Source organism: Oncorhynchus keta, unplaced genomic scaffold (genome assembly GCF_023373465.1).
Source record: "Oncorhynchus keta strain PuntledgeMale-10-30-2019 unplaced genomic scaffold, Oket_V2 Un_contig_1371_pilon_pilon, whole genome shotgun sequence".
Lineage (NCBI taxonomy): Eukaryota > Metazoa > Chordata > Actinopteri > Salmoniformes > Salmonidae > Oncorhynchus > Oncorhynchus keta.
Genome location: NW_026278328.1, coordinates 1 through 7,388, shown reverse-complemented (window position 1 = coordinate 7,388; position 7,388 = coordinate 1). Strand labels below are relative to the sequence as shown.

Sequence of the window (7,388 nt, the reverse complement as noted above, 5' to 3'; positions counted from 1 at the left end):
TTCACAGTGTCCCAGAACTTTTTGGAGTTGGAGCTACAGGATGCAAACTTTTGCCTGAAGAAGCTGGCCTTGCTTTCCTGACTGACTGCGTGTATTGGTTCCTGACTTCCCTGAACAGTTGCATATCACGGGGCTATTCGATGCTATTGCAGTCCGCCACAGGATGTTTTTGTGCTGGTCGAGGCAGTCAGGTCTGGGGTGAACCAAGGGCTGTATCTGTTCTTGGTTCTGCATTTTTGAACGGAGCATGCTTATCCAAAATGGTGAGGAAGTTACTTTTAAAGAATGACCAGGCATCCTCAACTGACGGGATGAGGTCAATGTCCTTCCAGGATACACGGGCCAGGTCGATTAGAAAGGCCTGCTCACAGAAGTGTTTTAGGGAGCGTTTGACAGTGATGAGGGGTGGTCGTTTGACTGCGGCTCCGTGGCGGATACAGGCGATGAGGCAGTGATCGCTGAGATCCTGGTTGAAGACAGCGGAGGTATATTTGGAGGCCAGTTGGTCAGGATGGCGTCTATGAGGGTGCCCTTGTTTACAGAGTTAGGGTTGTACCTGGTGGGTTCCTTGATGATTTGCGTGAGATTGAGGGCATCTAGCTTAGATTGTAGGACTGCCGGGGGTGTTAAGCATATCCCAGTTTAGGTCACAGAGGGTGTGTTTGTGAAGATGAGGGTCTGTGTGTATATACTCAGAGGGTGTGTTTGTGAAGATGAGGGTCTGTGTGTATTTACTCAGAGGGTGTGTTTGTGAAGATGAGGGTCTGTGTGTGTATATACTCAGAGGGTTTGTTTGTGAAGGCGAGGGTCTGTGTGTGTATATACTCACAGAGGGTGCGTTTGTGTCCGTGACTCCAGTAGCAAGGGTCCGAGTGTACCTCATTCACCGTGTCAGACAGACATACAGACACCTCTGATACCTGCTGCAGGATCTCTAGCTCCTAGAGACAGACATTTTGTAGTATTTTAATTACTTAGCATGGAATGCAACTAGCTCAAACAGAGGGATGCTTTCTATAATAATTAACACACAAAGAGAGAGATGCTATGAAAACACAGTCAGCCCTCAGAGGAACACAGAGACGATGTGTGTGTACCGTGTTGCAGGCGGTGAGCAGCCTATGGACAGTGCTGAAGATGTGTGTGTACCGTGTTGCAGGCGGTGAGCAGCCTATGGACAGTGCTGAAGATGTGTGTGTGTGATCTGAGGCTGGGAGGGTCTCTGCTGCAGTAGGATCTGAAGTCCGTGTCGTACACACGGCTGAACACACTCATCATCTGGGTCAGATCAGACACAGCTACGCGTAACGAGCACACGGAGAACCGGTTAGGACTGGCCTCCTCCCCACGCAGGAACACACACTGGGAGAGAAAATTATTGTTTTATTCAAAAGTGTTTTACAAGTTATATTTATAGTTTAGAAGAGGTCTGATATAGAGCAACAAGAGGTACAGGAAGTATTCACCCCCTTGACTTTGTCCACATTTTGTTGTGTTACAGCCTGAATTTAAAATGGATTACATTGATGTTGTGTCACTGATCTACACACAATACAACATAATGTCAAAGTGGAATTGTTTTTTGAAATTTGTACAAATTAATAAAAAATTAAAAGCTGAAATGTCTTGAGTCAATAAGTATTCAAGCCCGTAGTTCTGGAAAACCTGTAATTTGGCATTACGTCCAACCGGCCTCACAACTGCAGACCACACCATCCTAGGACCTTCACATTCGGTTTCTTCATCTGCGTGCTCGTCTGAGACCAGCCACCCGGACAGCTGATGAAACTGTGGGTTTGTACAACCAAAACAACTTCTGCACAAACGGTCAGAAATCTGCGTGCTCGTCGTCCTCACCAGGGTCGTGACCTGACTGCAGTTCAGCGTCGGAACAGACTTCAGTGAACAAATGCTCACCTTCGACGGCCACTGGCACGTTGGAGAAGTCTGCTCTTCACAGAAGAATCCGTTTCAACTGGGCAGATGGCAGACAGCGCCGTGTGGGCGAGTGGCTTGCTGATGTCATCGTTGTGAACAGAGTGCACCATGGTTGCAGTGGGGTTATGGAATGGGCAGGCATAAGCTACAGACAATGAACGCATTTTAAAATCGACGACAATTTGAATGCACAGAGAAAACGTGACGAGATCCTCGATACCATCTACTGTATGCTGCTCTGTACCATCACTCATTGATATATTCTTTATCCCCTTACACTGTGTATAAGACAGTAGTTTTGGAATTGTTAGTTAGATTACTTGTTGGTTATCACTGCATTGTCGGAACTAGAAGCACAAGCATTTCGCTACACTCGCATTAACATCTGCTAACCATGTGTATGTGACAAATAACATTTGATTTGGGCCCCATTCATCTCGCGTCATTCATCCGCCGCCATCCCCTCTCGTTTCAGCGTGATAATACACAACCCTGTGTTGCAAGGATCTGTAATTCCTGGAAGCTGAAAACATCCCAGTTTCTCCATGGCTGCATTACTCATCATGTTTGGGACGCTCTGGATCCACGTGTATGACAGCGTGTTCCAGTTCCCGCCAAATATCCAGCTACTTCACACAGCCAATGAAGAGGAGTGGGACAACATTCCACAGGCAACAGCCTGATCAACTATGTGAAGGAGATGTGTCATAATGCATAAGGCAAATGGTCCCACCAGATACTGACTGGTTTTCTGATCCACACCAGATACTGACTGGTTTTCTGATCCACACCAGATACTGACTGGTTTTCTGATCCACACCAGATACTGACTGGTTTTCTGATCCACACCAGATACTGACTGGTTTTCTGATCCATGTTCCTACCTTTTTGTTAAGGTATCTGTGACCAACAGACGCACATCTGTATTCCCATCATCATTTTTGAATGACTCTCTCATCTCTGTACCCCACACATACAGATAATTGTAAGGTTCTTCAGTCCAGCAGTGAATTCCAAACACAGATTCAACCACAAAGACCAGGGAGGTTTTCCAATGCCTCGAAAAGGATGGCACCGATTGGTAGATGGGTAAAAATAAAGTAGCAGACATCCCTTCGATCATGGTGAAGTTATTAATACACTTTGGATGGTGTAGGTAACGAGTGGAGGACAGAGGAGCCTCTTAAAAAAAAGAGAGCCAGAAATCTTGCTTGTTTGTAGGTGACCAAATAATTATTTTCCAGTATAATTTGTAAATAAATTCATAAAAAATCCTACAATGTGATTTTCTGGATTTTTTTTCTTCTCATTTTGTCTGTCATAGTTGAAGTGTACCTATGATGAAAATTACAGGCCTCTCATCTTTTTAAGTGGGAGAACTCGCACAATTTGTGGCTGACTAAATACTTTTTTGCCCCACTGTACTCCACAATACTAACCCAAATGAGTGAAAAGAAGGAAGCCTGTACAGAATAAGACACCTGAAACCCCACCTCTTTAAGGAATACCTAGGATAGGATAAGTAATCCTTCTCACCCCCCTAATAGATTTAGATGCACTATTGTAAAGTGGCTGTTCCACTGGATGTCATAAGGTGAATGCACCAATTTGTAAGTCGCTCTGGATAAGAGCGTCTGCTAAATGACTTAAATGTAAATGTAATAAAAATATTCCAAACATGCATCCTGCACTGAAGTAAAAAAAACTTAAGAGATTAACTTTATGTGCTGAATACAAAGCGTTATGTTTTGGGGCAAATCCAACACATCACTGAGTACCACTCTTCATATCAAGCATGGTGGTGGCTGCATCATGTTATGGGTATGCTTGTCATCGGCAAGGACTAGGGATTTTTTAGGATAAAAATAAACGGAACAGATCTAAGCACTGGACAAATCCTAGAGGAAAACCTGGTTCAGTCTGCTTTCCACCAGACACTGGGAGATGAATTCACCTTTCAGCAGGACAATAACCTGGTTCAGTCTGCTTTCCACCAGACACTGGGAGATGAATTCACCTTTCAGCAAGACAATAACCTGGTTCAGTCTACTTTCCACCAGACACTGGGAGATGAATTCACCTTTCAGCAGGACAATAACCTGGTTCAGTCTGCGTTCCACCAGACACTGGGAGATGAATTCACCTTTCAGCAGGACAATAACCTGGTTCAGTCTGCTTTCCATCAGGCACTGGAGATGAATTCACCTTTCAGCAGGACAATAACCTGGTTCAGTCTGCTTTCCACCAGACACTGGGAGATGAATTCACCTTTCAGCAGGACAATAACCTGGTTCAGTCTGCTTTCCACCAGACACTGGGAGATGAATTCACCTTTCAGCAGGACAATAACCTGGTTCACTCAGCTTTCCACCAGACACTAGGAGATGAATTCACCTTTCAGCAGGACAATAACCTGGTTCAGTCTGCTTTCCACCAGACACTGGGAGATGAATTCACCTTTCAGCAAGACAATAACCTGGTTCAGTCTGCTTTCCACAGACACTGGGAGATGAATTCACCTTTCATCAGGACAATAACCTGGTTCAGTCTGCTTTCCACCAGACACTGGGAGATGTATTCACCTTTCAGCAGGACAATAACCTGGTTCAGTCTGCTTTCCACCAGACACTGGGAGATGAATTCACCTTTCTGCAGGACAATAACCTGGTTCAGTCTGCTTTCCACCAGACACTGGGAGATGAATTCTGTCCTTCTGTAGCTCAGTTGGTAGAGCATGGCGCTTGTAACGCCAGGGTAGTGGGTTCGATTCCCGGGACCACCCATACGTAGAATGTATGCACACATGACTGTAAGTCGCTTTGGATAAAAGCGTCTGCTAAATGGCATATATTATTATATTATATATTTAACTTTCCACCAGACACTGGGAGATGAATTCACCTTTCAGCAAGACAATAACTTTAAACACAAGACCCAACATACACTGGAGTCGCTTACCAAGATAGATTTGAATGTTGCTATGGTAAAACCTGAAAATGTCTGTCTAGCAATGACCAATGACTTCACAGAGCTTGAAGAATTTTAAAAATAATTATGTGCAAATATTGTACAATCCAGGTGTGCAGAGCTCTTACTGACTCGCTTCTGTAGTCGCTGCCAAAGGTGAATCTACCACATATCGACTCAGGGGTGTGAATACTTACGTAAATCAGATTTCTGTATTTCATTTTCAATCCATTTGAAAACATTTCTAAAAACATGTTTCAATTGTCAATATGGGGTATTCTTTTTCAAATCTATTTCATCCATTTTGAATTCAGCCTGTAAAATGTGGAATAAGTCGAGGGGTATGAACACTGTCTGAAGGCACTGTAGGTAAAACAATCATACCACCTCCATAATTATTGACACCCTCGATAAAAAAATAAGCGAAAAATAAATGATTTATAATATGTATAAGATATAAATACTGAGCTCCATTGCATGCTCAGAAAAAATGGTAAGACTAGCATTTCATACTAATACAGTGGAAGATTTTGTTGAAACAAGTAACCCTTTTTATCTCAAAGTTTTTTAAATGATTGGCACTCCTAAAAATTATTATGGATGAAATTGAACAAAACTTAAATCTCAGGTTAAAGGCGAACTGAAGAACCGTCAAAGCCATCATCAACTTTACCAGTACAAGGACATTTTTTAGCAAAAACCTGGTTTCCTCTGCTAGGAGGCTGAACATTTACTTCAAGTGGATCTTCCAGAAGTACAATAACCCCAAGCACACATCAAATCCACCCAGAAATGGTTCGTGACCACAAAAATCAACAATTTACAATGGCCAACGGATAACAAGGATCTGGAGAGATTCTGTATGGAGTAAATAGTCTAGATCCCTCCACTGTGTTCTAGAATCTCAGACAACATTCTAGAAAAGGCTCAGTACTGTTATCATTACAAGGGAGACAAAGCATTAGACTCAGTACTGTTATCATTACAAGGGGAGACAAAGCATTAAGACTCAGTACTGTTATCATTACAAGGGGAGACAAAGCATTAGACTCAGTACTGTTATCATTACAAGGGGAGACAAAGCATTAAGACTCAGTACTGTTATCATTACAAGGGGAGACAAAGCATTAGACTCAGTAGTGTTATCATTACAAGGAGAGACATAGCATTAGACTCAGTACTGTTATCATTACAAGGGGAGACAAAGCCTTAGACTCAGTACTGTTATCATTACAAGGGGAGACAAAGCATTAGACTCAGTACTGTTATCATTACAAGGGGAGACAAAGCATTAGACTCAGTAGTGTTATCATTACAAGGGGAGACAAAGCATTAGACTCAGTACTGTTATCATTACAAGGGGAGACAAAGCCTTAGACTCAGTACTGTTATCATTACAAGGGGAGACAAAGCATTACACTCAGTACTGTTATCATTACAAGGGGAGACAAAGCATTAGACTCAGTAGTGTTATCATTACAAGGGGAGACAAAGCATTAGACTCAGTACTGTTATCATTACAAGGGGAAACAAAGCATTAAGACTCAGTACTGTTATCATTACAAGGGGAGACAAAGCATTAGACTCAGTACTGTTATCATTTAGACACCTATCCTCGTCAGGTACATTTCTTCTCATCCTTAACAAGGGTGCCAAAAATTTGGGAGGTGACCGTATGTCAGTACAACCCCCCCTCACCTGGTCATGCAGCTGTTCCAGGGCGGCGTGAGTGGACTCCAGCAAGGCTGTGACACCAGCAACCTCCTCGCCCCTCGGCCTGCTGGGTAGTGACCTCTGACCCTTCCTGGCACCCCTGGAGAGAGGTCAGGTGAGTTAGTACTGGGCCGGAAACTAAAACATGTCCAAGGGACCAGGGGGTTGGTGTGGGGGTGATGTTAGTGGACCAGGGGGTTGGTGTGTGGGTGATGTTAGTGGACCAGGGGGTTGGTGTGGGGGTGATGTTAGTGGACCAGGGGGTTGGTGTGTACCTGATGTTAGTGGACCAGGGGGTTGGTGTGGGGGTGATGTTAGTGGACCAGGGGGTTGGTGTGGGGGTGATGTTAGTGGACCAGGGGGTTGGTGTGGGGGTGATGTTAGTGGACCAGGGGGTTGGTGTGGGGTGATGTTAGTGGACCAGGGGGTTGGTGTGGGGGTGATGTTAGTGGACCAGGGGGTTGGTGTGTACCTGATGTTAGTGGACCAGGGGGTTGGTGTGGGGGTGATGTTAGTGGACCAGGGGTTGGTGTGTACCTGATGTTAGTGGACCAGGGGGTTGGTGTGGGGGTGATGTTGATGTTAGGACCGTTGGTGTGTACCTGATGTTAGTGGACCAGGGGGTTGGTGTGTACCTGATGTTAGTGGACCAGGGGTTGGTTGGTGTGTACCTGATGTTAGTGGACCAGGGGGTTGGTGTGTACCTGATGTTAGTGGACCAGGGGGTTGGTGTGTACCTGATGTTAGTGGACCAGGGGTTGGTGTACCTG

At 44.5% G+C, this 7,388-nt stretch overlaps 1 long non-coding RNA gene across 1 annotated transcript; it reads right to left on the bottom strand.

Annotated features, from left to right (window-relative positions):
* Positions 1 to 810: 810 nt before the first annotated feature.
* LOC127918198 (uncharacterized) lies at positions 811 to 6,744 on the bottom strand. Its single transcript, XR_008099427.1, has 3 exons — positions 6,604 to 6,744; positions 1,150 to 1,362; positions 811 to 941 (listed from the first exon to the last, which is right to left on the bottom strand). It is a non-coding gene; the product is annotated as an uncharacterized LOC127918198 (long non-coding RNA).
* Between the last annotated feature and the right edge of the window lie 644 nt (positions 6,745 to 7,388).